We start from the raw sequence: 18125 nt of genomic DNA, 5'->3' as shown, positions 1-18125 counted from the left end.
GCATTCAGGACAAAATCTGCTGTGAAATAGTTTGACATCCAAGTTATATCTGCTTTCCAGGGACCTCCTTCCAGTTGTTCTTACTACAGTGCTGCTTCATGCCAGTTTGTAGATCTACAGCCCATTCTTCCATTAGGCAAAAACAGCATCATCATGAGCTAATAATGCTCTAGGACATTTGTGCCTATTTGATGGCCTTCTTCCTCTGCCTTTGCTGCAACATTGACTCTGACATTTTATTATCCTGGCTTACAAAAACTGGATTATGTGTGCATGACTTCCAGGAGAGCAGAATTCTATACACGGAGTAACAGAATGATGACACTGGGTTTCTATGCCAGTCTTTGACACTGTTTCTGATGAAATTATTTGCCTGTTTTTAGTTTCTTTTTCACTGTGTACAAGTATAGGTCTTGACGAGGGGAGAAGGAGAGATTTTTTGTAAGTTGTTCTTATACTGTGTGACATGGACCCTTTTTTTTTTATTATTATTATTCTGGACTACCTTGAAAGAGGAGACTTGCAGCCCCAGAGATATTGTCTCTGATTCCTGTGAGTTCATTACACGTTATAAATAGTGTGAATTCCCACTGAATGAGGTTCTCTGTCATGTCCTTTTTCAGGAAATGCAAGTGGAGGAGAAGTTCCTCCCCTCCATTTTCATTACTTGCAGCAGATGACGTCAGTCTTCTACGACCTGTGCTATGCAGGTGAGCTAAGTAACTAATATGTAATAATCCAAAGCTATTCAGCCTCACATTGATTAATCAGGTAGAAATCATTTGGGGTTTACAGTATCACAACTACGTATCTTTCTAAATAAGGATCACATGTATATCCTAATGGCTCAAACAGAATCATAAGATCATGGGATAATTCAGGCTGGACAGGATCTCATGAGGTCACTAGTCCAAACCCTTGCTCAAAGCAAGGTTGGCTGTGAGGTCAGACCTGGCTGCCCAGGGTTCTTGTTGGGTCTTGGAAACCTCCAAGGATGGAAACTGCGCAGCCCAGCCCCTGTTGGCAACCTGTTGCAGTTCATGAGTCCTCATGGGGAAAAAGTTTTTCCCTATGTCCTGTGTGAACTGCTCTTGTTGTAGCTTATGCCCACTGTCTCTCATCCTTGCACTGTGCACCACTGTGAAGAGCTTGGCTCCATCCTCTCAGTACCCACTGTGTAGGTGTTAGGTCCCTCTGAAGCCATCTCTTCTCCAGGCTGAACAAGCCCCTGTCCTGCAGCCTCTTCCCACAGGGCAGGCGCTCCAGCCCCTGACCATCTTGGTGGCCCTCTACTCAACTCGCTGCAGTATATCATCATCTTGTACTGGGGGGTGGGACAGGAGACAACACTGGACACGGTTGTCTTGATGTCGTCTAATGAGTGCCAAGTACAGGGGGATAATCACTTCTGTTTGTCTGCTGTCTGTAATACAGTTCAAACAGCCCAGAATGATGTTGGCCTTCATTACTGCCAGGACATGCTGCTGGCTTATGCTCAGCTTGCTGCCCACTAGGGCCCCCAGGGCCTTCCAAACAGAGCTGCTCCGCAACCTGTTAGTCCCTAGCCAGTAAACACTGCAAGGGGCTCTGCCTTCACAGGTGCAGGACTTTGCATTTGTCTTTGTTGCATTTCATTACATTCCTGTTGAACTCATTCCTCCAGCCTATCTAGGTCCTTCTGGATGACAGTCCTGCACTCGAGTATTTCGACTGGTCCCTCCAGTTTAGTGTCCCCTGCAAACTTGATGAGAGTGCTTCATCACCTCCTCAAGTTTATTGTTAGAGATGTTGAACAGGACAAATATAGGTGCAACTTACATGCTTCAAGTATTTTTAACAGTTTATTCTGCCTTTCTGGTTCTGAAACTCACAAAATCTCTCTCATAACTGTTCAGCTCTAACCAGTTAAACAGATATGATCTAAGGGCAAAGTGATAGATTGGTTTCACTGAAGATGTTGTCTAAGTGAAGGCTGGAAGAGTCTGTCCAATATGTGGTTCATAATATCAGGCAGGGTTTCAACAAAGGGATTTCAAGAAAAGCTCTGGTTCAGCAAATGCAAAAAAGTAAGGCTTTTGATTTTCCTAGCTTTACAGTGTGGTGCTGGCAGGGTGAGCTTGGCGTGTAATTATCATTTCTAAGAATGAATTCTATTAAAATTGAAAAAATCTCTGTGAGCTCTGAATTGTGAATGTTACACTCCAAGGATTGCCATTATTTTGAAGTATTAAAATAAATATTTTCAGAAGGAAACATAGGCTATTCAGATGCCAAACTCTTTTGTTTTCGTAAGTGTCCCTTTGAATACACTGAATCCAGTATTTAGCACTTGGCATCTAATTAATTTGTTATCGGGGAGGAAGTCACAGAGCAATGCAATTCTCCTTTCTCGTAAGTACCAGAGTCTGTTTTTAAAACTGTGGGGGCAGAGCACTAACAATAACAGGTTTCTGAGCTTAAATAGTATTTCCTTTCCAGTTCCACAGCATCCTCTAAAGAAGCCCTCCTCCAAGCATAGAAAACAACAAAAATTAAAAATTAAAACTCCTAAGCAAAATATTACCCTCATTTTTTCCCAGTATTAAAGTAAATCATATTGTTCTTAGTTAATGGAGATAATATTCTGGGGAAGATGAACCAGGAAGTTTGCATATTTTCTAAAACTAGACTTCTGAGAGACCAATTAATTTTAACTGAAATGATGGAGAGACAGTTCTGTTATTCACCTTTTCAAAGTGTAGAACAGTGCTTGCTTTTACTGAGTAGGCTCATCAAATTTACATCCCCATTTAATTAAATGTTTGTAGCAATAATTGACCTTATGAGTAAGTCATCTGGTAATAAATAGTTTCCATTGTTTCTAAATAGATGTTTACTAGCTCTGAAAAACTATTTATAGCCTGGTAGCTCTGCCACAAACCTTATTAACAATTTACTTAAATTCATATTCCATTGTAAAACTGACAGCAAAACAGAATGAAATTCAACAAGAGAGATTTCAGCATGTGGCCCAAACCAGAAAATGACATAGGGTTCCCTGAAGCTCTTTTCTTTTCAGTGACAGATCAAAACTGAGATGGGGGAAAAAAAAAAAACAATCTATTTAATCTTGTCACTTTTTTCTGGCTTTTTAACCTGCTTAAATAATTTTGTGCATATCTCAATTTGAGTTAAATAATGTTTTGAGTAAAAGGCCAGAGGATTTTATTAGTTTTGATGAAATACAATGATAACCCTGAGAAGCCAAAATGGATATACATTTCATATCCTCCCTCCTCCAAAACATCGATTTATTACTCTGCTTTTGTTTAAAACCTATGAGCTGAGTTCAGAGGTGGTGTGTAAAGTGTGTAATTTATGCTCAGTTAGACACCTTAAGACCTACTTACACTCACTTACTAGAGTATAAGTCAACGAAATGGAGTGTAAATTGATGTGATTTACATGTGGAGGAGCTGGAAGATTGAGAAGGTATTACTTATAGGAGGGAACAGACTTTTTATGAGAATTTTCTAACATTCAGCTACTTTTCTTGCTACATCTCCATCCATCTGAGTAAATATGTAAGCATTCACCTACTTACACTCTTGTATCTTCAGTGGGGCTCTCTGTGCCAAAATCACTGATGAGACTTAGGAAGCATGATAGAACTTGTATGCTGAGGAATTGGCATGAATTTAATAAATAAATGAAGGATGTGGTTCACATTCCATTTTGTAGTTAGCTGCAAAACCAGCAGTTTTGCAGTTACCTGCACAATTGAAAATTTTATCACTTGAGATGCCTGTTTCTGCATTTTAGCTGGATTTCTTCCAACCAGTGCACACTGCATGTTCTGCCCTGGTGCCTTGTTTCACAAGCTGGCAGGTAAGAGGTAAGCTCCTTCGTGTTTTCTGTGGGATAAGAATATGCACCTGGCAGCTACCACATTGCTGTAATTTCACACTCTAACTTACCCTGTGGTAACTTGTTCTTTTGCCAAGTGAGCAATGTAAAGCCTTGTCAGCTCCCAGAGCTCTACTGCTTGAAACATGTCTGCTATAGCAGTACCAGTAAGAAAGAAATTCTTTCAGGATAAAGAATCATAAATCTGTAAGTCTCAACTTCCATCTCCTTAATAAGTTATATACTGATAATATACTAATTTAATTATTTTGGAAAAAAAATTAAATTCTCAGCCAAAATACTTACACCGGTAACATGATTTTACCTAAGTGAGATTCAAGTTTGAGATGAGTCTGAGGCATAATGAACATATGTGGAATGAGAAGAGGAGTAGAAGAGTTGTAAACTATCCTACTTAAGACTCTGAAAACTTTGGCCTGAACTGCTCCGAAAAGTTTTGCAGCATTGTCAGCTAAAGCGCGAAAGACAAACCAAAACAGTTTGTCTAATGTCGGCAAAATTAGACACACTTGTTCTGGCCAGAAATATTTTAGCTAGTGTATTTCATTTTGCTCAGAGAACTAGAATAGGCTTTTTTTTTTGGCAATGCTTCATTTTTATAGGAAGAGTTTACTAATTCGTTCTAGTGATATAATTATCCATTTTAATAAAATGTATATACAGGATGATAAAGACGCTCATATAGGTATGGTTCATATGTGAAACTTGCACTCTATTGATGCAATATACCAGTACAGTTAAATTATATAAAAAGGAAGAGGTAAACCTTCATATGAACTCTTGTTTTCCTACAGGATAGACTTTTTTTTTTCAGTTTTCCCACAAACCTACTCTGATATTTCAATTTGCGTTCAAATCTTGGTTTATACCAGGACATTTTTCTAGTGTAATCAAAAGCTTTTTCTGAGTAGGACTTTTAATCCAACTAATGCTTTCTGAAACAGTAGTCAAGATAAGACAAGTTGTTCTTTGTTACGTTAGAATGATTCTATCCTATATTTTAACTTAACCTACCTTTTGTACAATTTGTTCTGTCTTGATTATGGTTTTTGAATGAGTTAATTTGTTCCTGATAGCAGATACGATCTAACATTTTTCATGCTTTCTCTTTTTTTAATTCTTTCCTGAACAAAATCTTAGAATTGCCCCTGAATTTTTTCCAGGTAATTATTTTGATTTTAAAATAATATACTTTAGTATCCCCCACCTCATCTGCTAAGCTCCTTTTTCAGTAACAAAGACATGAAGCCAACAACAAATTTTACCGAATTGGTGATTGCAGTTAGAGTCTATTCTCAGCTCATTGTCACCACTATATTATGCTTAATAAATAAGCAAATACTTCATCCTATCTGATTCTATATCAAAATAACAAGCATTATATTTTGAAAGAAATGTTTAAAAAGGAAAATAAATGTATAACCATTTATCCTGATTCTAGGATGAGAAAGAAAAGAGTTTGGAGACCTCGTATCTAAACTGACAATGGAGATTTTCCATGTTGCTCATTATTAAAAAAAAAAAAAAAAGACAAGAAAATGAAACTAAATTTGGAAGAAAGAGGAAATATGCTTGCTAGTTTACATAGAACATCTGCAAAGAGGATAACTAATGTGAGATGACTAGGAGGCACTGCTGATGTTCATGTGACCAAATCTTTACTTTAAAGGAAAGTGACTCAGCAGCTAACTGTAAGTTACAGTGAATGTCAGTGGGACAATGATCTATGAACCAGCAAGACATTAGAAAGAGTTCAGATATGTAAGTGCGGATGAGGATCCAGCAAGCGACCCCCATAGGATCTTTGTCATCAGCTGTGGTCAGAAAGACCTCTTCTGGGACGTGAATGAGATCAGGGCCACCTCAGGGTAGCTCTTGCTGACGTGGTAGCACAGAACTTTGTCATATGTGGAAACACTGATTTGCCAGCATCACTTTGACATTTGAAAAGCCTTACTATGCCTGTGGTCTCGTGCACAGATATATTGGAATTAACTAAGGGGAATATAATTATCTATTATATTTATGTGACTCCAGTTACTGTACAGCTGTCCAGTTACTGTTTGTGTCAGCTATAAAGGTAGTGTAACAGCTTTGGCCCAAGAAGATACTTCTCTTGCCATAGTTCTACTGATTGTGCCAAGAGAAGCTTTTTTTGCCCCTCGCCTTTTTCCATCTTTGCTTTTTATGGGACACTTAGGGGCAGCAGTTTGTTAAGACTCAGAATTCACATGCCAAAGACAGAAAATGAATGAGGATGCAGATGATGGATTTTTTGAATGCATTCAGTGGTGATAGAAATTCGCCTAGGCACAGCCTAAGGTAGGAGTGAAGGAATTCAGATTCAGACTGTGAACTCTTGTGAGAGGAAGCCCAAATAAATCCTTAGTAAAGTACATCTCTTTTGTTACCTAGATTTGGTCATTCTTTTTTGTCTTTCACCTTTTGCACTTGATCAATTTTCTTGGGACATTTTGAGCTGAAGTTAAAGTGTAGATTCTTAATTTCTATGTGGCTGACTTTGGATAACTGGTCAGGCCGGATGGTTAAATTTGAGGATTCCAGAATTCATACAACAAAATTAGAAGCTATTCACCAGCCCCTTCATCTGCCTGTTTTCTTATTTCACCAAATTCACCACTATTGGTGTCAGGCATGGGAAGAAAGGTAAACTTGCATAAGTGCCTTTAAACAGTTACCAGTGAGCAGTAATTTAAGGCAACACGATCTGGAATTTTCAAATTCATTTTCTGCTTTGTAGGAGCCTTAATAGCCTTTGCATGAGTAAATGAAGCATTTTCTTCAAGCATTACCCTTATATCTAAGCAGTTCCTATATGCTACTGACTATCTATCTTGAGAAGTATATTGCATAAAATTTGAAACAGTAGTCAAATTCATCTGCTTGTTCAAGCTAGGATTTTTTTTTTTTTTTTAGGGACTATGTAGCAATGTATGTTAAAATTATGTTGTTCCTTACTGAATATGATAATGGCTTAATCGGGGATAGTTTTTCTGAGACGTATTGTTGTCTTAAAAAGCAGACAGGTATTTAGTGGGATTTTCAAAGGTATCTCATCTGTTTGGATAGTTTTGCATATTTAAGAATCAAAATATGTTACAAAATCTGACCCCTGAGGTTTATGCAGTGACATAATCCCAACCTTTTATCTACGCTCATCTATTGTGATGGGAGGATTGGTGTGCAAAGTTTTTTGTTCATAGGACCCGTGTTTGGGGTGAAGAAAAGTATGCCTTCAGTAGTTCACAAAGCCACGCTAAAGTCAAGGACCCACATTCTGCTATGATTTAATGACTATCTTCACTGAAGTAGGAGGAGGTGCTTCAGATTGTCAGAAGTGTGAAATGAGAACAGAATCTTTCCCTAGCATGCATCACTGTGAATTTTAACACCACGCATATGTCTAAAATCTAAAGCAATTCATATCTATATTTGGCTTTGGAAACATATGACAGTTGAGTGAGCAGTTTTCTCAACGAGAGTTAAAAATAGAGCATAAAGGTGTCTAATGCAGAGTAAAATCAGATGTAAATAGCGTATGAGTGAATCAGTGAAAAACTCAGGCTATGACCTCTTTGATTGATTCATGAGTAATGTATGTCCTCTTGATCTTTTTATTAAGCATAGTTATTCCTGATTTTATGATCCTACCTGCACTGAAAATAGCACAGTCCCTAAACACTGACAGATTTCTGATGGGTCAAGTTTATGCTACTGTGCTCTTCAAACAAATTCCCATCTGATGTTACAGAATGAGAAAAAGCAATCCACAGCAGTAATATTAATGTTACACCTCACCACCTCTATTTCAGCTTCAGCTATAAAGATAGCTATTGGTATTATTGTAGAGAGAAGTATGTTGAAGTAGAGACATGGTGAGTGTCTAGATCAAAGTCACAGTAAGACAGGAAAAGAAGTCTTTCCACGGCCTGATCTAATCAGTCATGATCAACCCTTCCCACACAAAAGGAGAGTTCATGAACGTTTCTTGGACTGGAAATCCTCATTAAAATCTTTAATGGATGGCAAGAAGAGTTTGTGTTTCGGTGGAAGTGAAGCAACAGATCTGTCATATTCTGAGCTTCCTCTTCCCCCTTTTCTTCCTGTATAAGGTTTTGACAGTTATATTTGAGGCTTGGCCCCATGCCATTCATAATCCTGCTGAAACTTCTTTTTTGTATCACTCATATGTCAAAAAACAAAGGAAGACCAGGTTCTATTAAGGAGAAGAGCATAGTTCCTAGATAAATTCCTAGAGTGTTCTTCGGTTCCTTTTCCCCTTTCACCTGTAATATCAGCTTGAAAGATGTGACATGGTACTTAGGAAAGATGCATGTTCTATATGCATTAACAAAGCCCGTTAAAATCTCTGTGGAGTGTTTTTCACTTCGTCGTGCATGAGAGCAATTTTTCATTGTTTAGAGTGCTCCATCTGCATTGTTTTATTAAACAAAATGAAAAGAAACATTGAAGCTCCACCAAACTGCTTTTGGCAGATGATCACAGGCAAAAATGGAATCATAATCAAATCACTCAATCCATCAGTCACCTGCTTCCTGCTAGGTTTTACAGCAAGCAGAAAATGCTGATGTTCGACCTTTTCTCGGTGAGGAGTAGCTGCTCTTTAGCTAAATGCTTTAGTAGATATGACTGGATAGGACTCTGAGCAACCCAGTGTAATTTCAGAGCTGAATCTAACTTGGACATTGGCCATGCTTTGGACAGAGACTAGACTAAAGACCTCTGTACATCATTTCTATCCTAAATAACTCCATGATTCTATAATAGTATTTGTTTTACTTAGGTCCAGGTTGTGGCACTTAGGGTGGAAGCATGGACTTATCTATTTCCACAAGAAAAAATTAACTGTAGCCTTCCTTAAGCTAATCCAATAAGCAGCATCCTCTGGAAGGACTGAGTTGGCCAGTGAAAGAGGTGACACCAATCTGTAAAATACTGCATTATATTTCTCCATCACAAATCATCTCCTTATCTTTGGAATCGGCAGACTAGCCAAGCAAATCAGATCTCAAGCCATGGTTCAGAGCCCTAAAATTCAGAAGAAAGGAAAGCACAGCCGCCTGTTGAAATAGCCTTGTGTCTCAGAGGTTCCCTGTTGTCCATAGGGTAGGCTCTGCCCTGACGGAGTGTTCCATGGAAATGCTGCAAACTAGCCATTTGATACGCTGTCAGTGTGTTTTGAGAGTGTGTCCTGGACATCCTGGTCTAGAAGCGGCAAGTTTCTCTTTCCCTCCTTAACTGCTTCAACATGCAGACAGGGTAAGGCGAAGGACAGTAGTTGACATATTTTTCTTCTTTGGAATTAAACTGATTATTGCCTCTTAGTGTTTTATGAGCTGCCTGAAAAAGGTGAAAGGATAAAGCTCTCCCACTAAGGACTATGCTAATAGAAGGCATACAACGTGGCAGCAACAGCTGCCCTGAAAGCCTTCCCTGTGTGTGGTGGACCTAATGGGAAGTAACTCCAAAATGGAAGGATGAAAAGCTGGGGAGGTACTACACTTACAGCATTGCTTTTCCAGCTATATTTTAAAGGCCAGATTGCACTAGTTATTTTACCAGTGCTTGCATCTGGGAAAAACTGAGAAATAATGTACACGTTCTAGGAAGAATTTAGAAATATATTTATAAATGTATTAGTATTATTCTACGAAGAATTTCTAAATCAATGTTTAAGGCTAACACATATTTAATACTCCTAACAGGGTCATCTGTGCCCATTTTATTTCAGATGTAATTTTTGCCTTCTGAGTAAGTTTACCTTTATTTATCTGGTAAATAAACTGGCTGTGAATTCAGATTTCTCTTTTGTCAGGGTGTCTTTGAGCAACGGTTAGCATCATTACATGTGGTAATGATGAGCAGAGCAATATCAGTGCTTGGGTTTGGAGACCATTAAAATCACAGCTGTAAGAAACATGAACTATAGATAAATGGAAATAGTTATAAGGAATATCCAGAGAGTCATCTCTGCAGTGTCTTCTTCTCAAGAGAAAACTTTCTATTTTGTGCTGATGTGGAAACAGATAGGATCTGAACATTACTTTTTAAAAAAGCTTGGGAATCAACCACTCTGCTTATCTGCCTACCCCTGGCTATACCCGGAAGCACGAAAGAGTCCTTACTTAAATATTTTAGAAGGTATTGCTATAAGACACTAATAATGCTCCTTTTTTCCCAAAGACATAGATAAGAGGAAACACAAAGACAGACAGCAAATATCAATCTATTAGGGACCTCAGCAGAGAGAAATACCTATATAAAACACATTTATATAAATCATTTCACCTTCTTGCTTCAATTTTCCTCTCTCTTAAATAGTTCTAATTAGCCTTACCTATCTGAAAGGGTCGTTTAAGGACCATCCTTGTGCATTGCACTAACATGCATTCAAAATTAGCTCAGATATTTAGTAACTAATGTCACTGTAATTTCACCATGATTGCAAAAATGAGGTGAATTATATTTCAAAAAGTTCCAATAGAGATAATTTTTTACAGTTATTCTAAAGTAAGCTTCTGAAAGTTATCTGCTTCTTCACTGCTCTTCACTCATTACAGTGATGTGGACTTAATAGGAAAATCTCTGTTGCTCAGAGAAAAGATGATGTAATCTCACACTACAAATCTCCTATAAGCTAAGAAATTTTGACCCACTTGCAACTCATATCACTTATACTCAGGACAGCTGATTCAGTGGAGATGTGTTAGTATGAAGTTGTCTCAAGTGAGTTTACTTTTGCCTGAAGGTTCCCTTCCTTGGGATAACTCATTAATGGAGCAGCGGACAAAAACTCATGTTTCAACACTGATCACATTATTCTTAACTGAGTACAATTGAAAGTCAGGGTTGATATATTTGAAATAAATGGTTATATAAAATTGATTGGACGGCAGGATAAGGTTCCAAGCATTTTACAGCATAATTCTATTGGATTAATGACTTTATTGACAGCAAGATCAAGATGAGGCCTTTTGTATCTTATTAAGGGAAATTCTGCATAGTCTTAATATATATTTGAGGAAATGTGTGTTCATTCATCATAACTTTGCCTTTTCTTACTTTAGTTCTGTTACAAAACTAGAAAAAAGTGATGTTTGATAGTATCAGAGCTTACTAAGGTCAGGGGAGGAAAATTACTGCAAAATGTCTCATAGCTAAATCACTGGTATAAGACATCTAACACTGTGGTGTGTTGGGCCTGTGCAACTGAAACAAGAGGTTCCACTGGTTATTAATGAGACTTCATGACTAATTTTTTGCCTGAATATCAAGGCTATAAGTACAGTCTTAGGACCTTACTGACTTGATAAATTAAGGTGCCTCAGCTACCCCTTCATAGTTTTTTGCATAGCCTTTCTGACAATTTACAGGCATGTAATCTTCTGGACCTGCATGTCATTGTGTAAGCAATGTAAAATATGTCCAGTTAAACAGAAAATGTGAAAGATTCCACTGCAGAGTTTCAGTTACTCTTGCTTCCTGTTTCCAACATCCAGATTTACAACCTTCCTTGACAGGGCAATCAAGATTTTTTTTCTCCTAAGCAAATAAAATTATACATATCAGATTTCCTTTAACAGTGAAGTTTCTAAATAACATCACATTTCTTTTTACATAACTAGTACTCCGGGAGTGGCTTTCTTTTGTGTTCTTTGATATTGCATACTGGCTTCACTGGATTATCTTTTTTTTTTTTTTTCTGATTTCAAGGAGAAGAATTTCAGGTCTGTTGTGCTGATGATTTGCATGAGCAAGTCTTCATTCCATATTCAATACTGTGATTTAACTTTTGATGGGAAAATAGAATTCACTGTGTCTGACCTTTTTATTGCTTTTTTGTTCCAGTTTCATACATATGAATCACAGACAGTAGACTATGCGTGTTTGCTTACTGTGTCACTTTTGGTAAATCAAATACAAAAATCTTCTGTAGTCAGTTAATCTTTAACTTAATAATACTTTCGAGAAATTGCTTGTATATGATAGATTATCAAACCCAGACATTAAGGGCTTCAATTGGACACTGCATGAATGAATCATACAGACACAAAAGGACGAATTTACAGTCCTTTATCTAGAGTAAAGAAAAAAATAATAACAGTTTCAAGACTTGCATTAATAACTGAATGCAGAATTTTAGATCTGGCCTAAGGAAGTTATAGAAATAGCTGTTCTGTGACTTATTGTATGGCACCATCAGGAAAGTCTTCCTTATATTTATTCTATTTTTTTATTTTCCTGTTTTAACCTCATTTCTTGTACCTCTTTGGCTTTCTACTATGTTTCCCCATTCCTGCTGCTGGAGTCACACAACTTCTTTATATATATGAATGACAACAGATTCGACAGCCTTTGGGGTTGTGAAGTATCCAGTGGGAGCAAACCTTTCTAGCATGTTTGTAAGGTTAGTGGGGATGCTGTTGTGGATAGCAGTATCATGTATTCTTGTGAGCCAAAAGTAGCTGAATGTAAAGTTATTGCAGCCAAACCTGTCCTCACAACAAAAAGAGGAAAGATTGAAGAAACGTTTGCTAGATAGCGAGTTGAAAGATTATAATGCTTTCCAATTTATAAAACAAGGCTCCTTTCAAAGTACTTTGCAAACATTAGGGCTGCTTCTCATTTCTGCCACTTTCACAGTGTAAAGAGGCCTTACAGAGGCTGTAAATATAATTTATTTGAACTTTATGATCCTTTATGTTGCTAGAAATTTGTGCTTAGTGTAACTAAGAATTAAGAGCTAACGTGTCTCATGAAGTCCTCCTTTGGCCTAATTTAGAAATTCACCTCTCAGAAAGAGATCAAGGAGGCAAAACAACTTTACAGGGCAACCCTGACTGCAGAAGGGAAATGTCTCCTTCAGTCTGCCCCAGGAATCAAGCAGGCCTTCTCTTCAGCAGGTATGTGGGTGTGTGCACACGCATGTGTAAGCCTACCTGCTTTCTGTTCCATTTTAGGTGGCCAGCAACTGCAGGGGCACAAGCATAGAGGGCACCTCTCTTGAGAAGACGATAGTAAAGAAGGTATCTGGCACATGTGCTGGAAAAAAAAAAGAGGGATGCAGGTTGTAATTAGGTGGTAAGCTTAGTGAAGACGGCTGAGATAGCTGTCTCAAAGACAGCACTTGAGTAGCAGGAATCTATCAATGATTTCAGCTTATGCTAATATGTCAAAACAAATAGACACAGTATCCCATTTAAGTTGCCTTAAAATATGCTCCATTTTCCCTGCTGCAGAGGTAATAGTCATAATAATCATTGGCAGATGATCAGGAGTATAGTGAGTATAGTGAACATTTGCCATGGTTGCCATCCCTATTATACCACGTCACCAAATACGAGTAAACATCCTGAGATTTTGAGAAAAGATAGTGTAGCTTCTCTCCCATTGCATACCCTTATAATATCCAGGTAGAGCATGGTTTACATAAGCTCCTTTTGATACTGGTAAAGATAATTGTAGACTGTTTACAATTGGTAAGTGGAAAACTCAAAGGTGAAATGACATTTTCCGGGTCAGAAGTAGAATCAGTGTCCATATTTGAAATGAAGTGCGGGAGCCCTGGCTTGAATCCTCTGCTCCCACTGTTAATTCGTATCTCATAGGACTGAACAATGGTGATGAATGTGCTGTGGAATTTGCACTGCAGAACAAATATTTACCTTTCTACAGATCTTGAAGACCTGGTAAAACTCTCAAGTGTCACCTAACAAATTTCCCTTTTTAATCAAATGATCTTTTTTTTCTTCCATACAAATGTATGGTTCAAATACAATTGGAAAGATCATTTATAATTATCTTCAACTATCATTCATGTGAATAGGCTTTACAAATTCATGGAATTCAGAACAAGACTTTGAAAGAAAAATCCCCACAAAAATATTGCTTATTTCCAAAATAAGAATTACATTTGCTATTAGTCAAGAGGGCCAATGCTTCCTTCTTGCTTTCAGGTGTGGAGAGGTGAACAAACGCCAAATGTGAATGCCCAGTAAGAATATATGACGTGAGCAGCCTTGGCACTGCTCCAGAGCGCACAGGTTTGTGGTGGAAATTCCATAGCAGGGAAGGGCAGACCTGGAGCCAAACAGGCACTCGAGAAAGCAAGATAGGGAGATAGACAGCTCCTTCCCCAGCATGGGAATGCCTGCATGAGCTAATAATTCACCTGGCTCCGATCTCCAGAACAGGAGATTGAAGATCACAAGAGACATTCAGCATGTGACAGGGCTTTTTGTTTTCTTGTTTAACCTAGCTTTTGAGAATTAAAGGCTTTCCTCTGTTTGGGTAGAAAAGCAAAGACATTGCAGATGCCGAAAGATGTATCCAAATATTAGGTCAGTAGGAAAAGCTGGTCTGAAAACGCAGTTTGAAGGAAGGCTCCTGTGCAGGGGAGTTTATGCAGTTGTTTTTCAGCTGTTGTCGTTAAATTAACAAAAGATATTGCCTACAACATTTATTATGACTATTCACTTGCATCACACTAAATCTGTAACAAGATTCCAATTTGCCAAAATTATTTTTCAGCTTAAGATCTTACTGGTTCAAATGTGAAATCTTTTATGTCAAACTTTATTCCTCGTTTACTCTCTATAAGAAGCAAAGGAGATCTTTTTAAAGGGTTGAAATAGTTAATTTTAACAAGCTTTTAGATTAAAAAAAAAGCCTAAAAAAAGCAATTTAGGCTTAGGAATTATTTGGAAAGGGACTGAACATGAAATGGAAAACATCATTATGTTCACAGAATCACAGAATGTTCCAGCATATGTTGGTGGAGTGCCCACAGATTCAATATTACAGGTAATCCTGGTCTTCCTATCCTAAAATGGGATGCAGTAAAACAAGCAACTGTACAGAGAAAGGAGAGAAGACTGATTAAAGAAACAGATTGCTTCTGTATTGAACCTACAAATAGATAAGGATTATACATTACAAAAAAGGCACAATACAAGGCAAAAGTTATAGCGATCGAAAGAAGCATTATTTGCCTGGAGAAGGCATACTTACATGCAATGACTATTCACTGCTTTTCTGAATACAGAAAGTAATGGAAATCAAATTAATTTTTCATATGATAGTTTCAAACAAAAAAAAAAAGATTATTTTTCCACACAACAAAGTATTAGTCAGTGGAACTTGTTGCAGTATGTTGCAGATGCAAAAAATGTACATAAATTAAAAAACTCACTAAGTAAACTCAGAGTGTATCTATCAAAGTCTAATAAATGTAAGATATAAACTGTTACTCAGGAAGATCTTGAACTTCAGGTCAGAGGTCTATAGAAGAAGAACACCTTTTTAATAAAATCTGTTGTGTTTCTATACTTTTCCCTGACATCTGTCTTGGTCAGCACTGAAGACAAGAAATAGCACTTTGTGGATCTTTCACTCCACCTACTTAAGCTACTCTTTTTAAAAAAAAAAAAATCCATAATTTAGCAGAGCATAATATTTTGATTGTCATAAAAAAGTTTTCCAGGTGTTTTTCCTCAAATTTTAGCTTGCTGTCTGGGCTTGAGGTAAAAAAGTAGTATAAAAAGACAAGTACTGCCTGTTTACAAGACAAAAAATCTATTTTCCTCCCACATCTATTCATACGTACTTGCAGTCATTAAAGGTACAAATATACTGCTAGGAAGGATACTTAAACATATAATTACGTTGAAGATATAGCTAGTAAAGTAGTAAAACAGGCAGAATCACATAACACAAAAGTAAAGCTTATTTTACATTGGACTGCATTTGCAATGACATTTTATTACTATTTTTTGAGCAGATCTATTGAGGAGATTAAGAATCCCTTCCTATCTTTTTGTGATGGTTTACCTTGGGACTAGTTTCCTTTGCTGTTTTCCTAAGTTAGTTTGCCTGACTATCACCATCTAATCCCCTAAAAGAGTAAAGGAGCTATATTTTAACAAAACAAAGTAAGTGCATTTTTTATTATGCTCTACCCTGCAGTGAAATGAATTCTACTGCTCTTGCTTTGCAGCTAATTATACATCCTCTTTCAAATTCTTACTAAGCATGGATCTCTCTCTTCTGGTGACTGTTACAAAGCTACCCTGATTTATGTGAGTAGAGGACACCTAATCCTGACAGAACGTACCAAAAAAAAATTGAATAAGAAAACAAAATGAAAAAGAAGAATCTTTCAAAGAATTAGCAACAAATCTGGTATTATCTCCTCTAAATGCAGTATACTAGGTGTGCAAATTAGCTTTTACATCATTACATTAGGACAGTCTTAGTTCGTATTTATCAGTTATGCTACTACTTTTAATTCGAGGAATCCTGATATTGTAAAGGGAGAAGTAGGTTTATAGGGAGAGGTAATACTTCTTTGTTAAACTGGTGTAGCTGGAAAAAAAACAGACAATCTTTTACTTACAGAGATCTTTCTTTGGGCCTGAAAAGCAAGCCTTTTTCTTTCGGTGCCAGAAATCCAGCCTAATTTTTTCAGCTGTATCACTTGTTTTAATGAAAAATATTTCCTCTTCCTACAAAACTTGCCTCTTCCATAGCCTTAAGCAGTCATGTCTATGACAACACTACTGAAATAAAGAGATCTTGAAAGACTGGCAGATTGAAAGGTGACTTAAGAGGAGGTCAGAGCAACTATTATTTGTTTAGGAATAGATATCCTTCTGTAGCTGGTATGGAGAGGCAGTGACGATCTAGCCAGGTCAGAACTGGATCTGCTTGCTCTGAACGGCTGGGAGAACAAAGGTTAAACAGGTGCTATCTAGTGTTAGAGAAATCCAGAGCATCATGGGAGTGATGCATAACTTTGGTTAGTCAAACTGGTACAGATTATGTCTGAGTCTGTCTGAGTTTACTCAGGGTTTGAGATAACGAAATACTTTGAATCTAAAATCTCTTAAGAAACCAGACACCTGGGCTGCAAACAGATGACATAAGCAACAGTGGTCAATAATTTAGAAGTTTATCTCTCTTCTGTAAAAGTCAGTGGGTGTTTAAACATTGATTTTCTTGAAATCAGGATCAGGCTCTTGGCTTCTAAATTAATTTTTAATTAATGCACAAAAAGAAATAATTAAATTGCTGCTATTTAGCCTGTAGCTAGTGGTGTCCCCCAGCGGTCAGTACTGGCTCTAGTCTTGTTCAATATATTCATCAATGACCTGGAGGAAGAGACGGAGTGCAGTCACACCAAGTTTGCTGATGATACTAAACTGGGAGGAGTGGCTGACACACCAGAAGACTGTGCTGCTATTCAGAGGGACCTGGACAGGCTGGAGAGCTGGGCGGAGAGGAACCTCATGAAGTTCCACAAAGGCAAGGGCAGGGTCCTGCACCTAGGGAGGAAGAACCCCATGCAGCAGGACAGGCTGGGGGTTGACCTGCTGGGAAGCAGCTCTGCAGAGAAGGACCTGGGAGTGCTGGTGGACAGCAAGTTAAACATGAGCCAGCAGTGTGCCCTTGTGGCCAAGAAGGCCAATGGTCTCCTGGGGTGCACTAGGCAGAGTGTTGCCAGCAGGTGGAGGGAGGTGATCCTGCCCCTCTCCTCAGCCCTGGGGAGGCCTCACCTGGAGTCCTGTGTCCAGTTCTGGGCTCCCCAGTCCAAGAGAGACATGACATCAACTGGAGAGAGTCCAGCGGAGGGCTACCAAGATGATTAGAGGGCTGGAGCACCTCTCCTATGAAGAAAGACTGCAAGAGCTGGGCCTCTTCAGCCTGGAGAAGAGAAGATTGAGAGGCGATCTCAAAAACGTGTACAAGTATCTGAAGGGGGAGTGTCAAGAGGATGAGTCCAGCCTCTTCTCCGTGGTGCCCAGCGACAGGACAAGAGGCAATGGGCAGAAACTGAACCACAGGAAGTTCCATCTGAACCTGAGAAAAAACTTCTTCCCTGTGAGGGTGACAGAGCATTGGAACAGGTTGCCCAGAGAGGTAGTGGAGTCTCCTTCCCTGGAGATATTCAAAACCCGTCTGGATGTGATCCTGGGCAATATGCTCTAGGTGACGCTGCTTGAGCAGGGAGGTTGGACTAGATGATCTCCAGAGGTCCCTTCCAACCTAAACGATTCTGTGATTCTGTGATTCTGTGATTTAACGCAACACCAGCACCAGCAGCACTTTTTTCTTTTGCAGAAGCCTCAGTTCAGCATCACTTCATCCTCTAGCTCCTTGAAATCCACAGCGCCATCCTC

At 38.3% G+C, this 18125-nt stretch overlaps 1 long non-coding RNA gene across 1 annotated transcript in view; it reads right to left on the bottom strand.

The window, feature by feature from the left end:
* The window catches only part of LOC138067508 (uncharacterized), a 30319-nt gene extending 13630 nt beyond the window's left edge, over window positions 1-16689 (bottom strand). The window contains exons 1-2 of the long non-coding RNA XR_011141602.1: window positions 16343-16689; window positions 12888-12990 (exon numbers count right to left, since the gene is read on the bottom strand). This is a non-coding gene — a long non-coding RNA (uncharacterized lncRNA). The remainder of the gene's footprint in view (window positions 1-12887; window positions 12991-16342) is intronic.
* Between the last annotated feature and the right edge of the window lie 1436 nt (window positions 16690-18125).

The sequence above is a fragment of the Struthio camelus genome, chromosome 5, assembly GCF_040807025.1.
Source record: "Struthio camelus isolate bStrCam1 chromosome 5, bStrCam1.hap1, whole genome shotgun sequence".
Lineage (NCBI taxonomy): Eukaryota > Metazoa > Chordata > Aves > Struthioniformes > Struthionidae > Struthio > Struthio camelus.
Note: the sequence above shows the minus strand (reverse complement) of the source record. Positions and strands in the feature narration are given on the sequence as shown.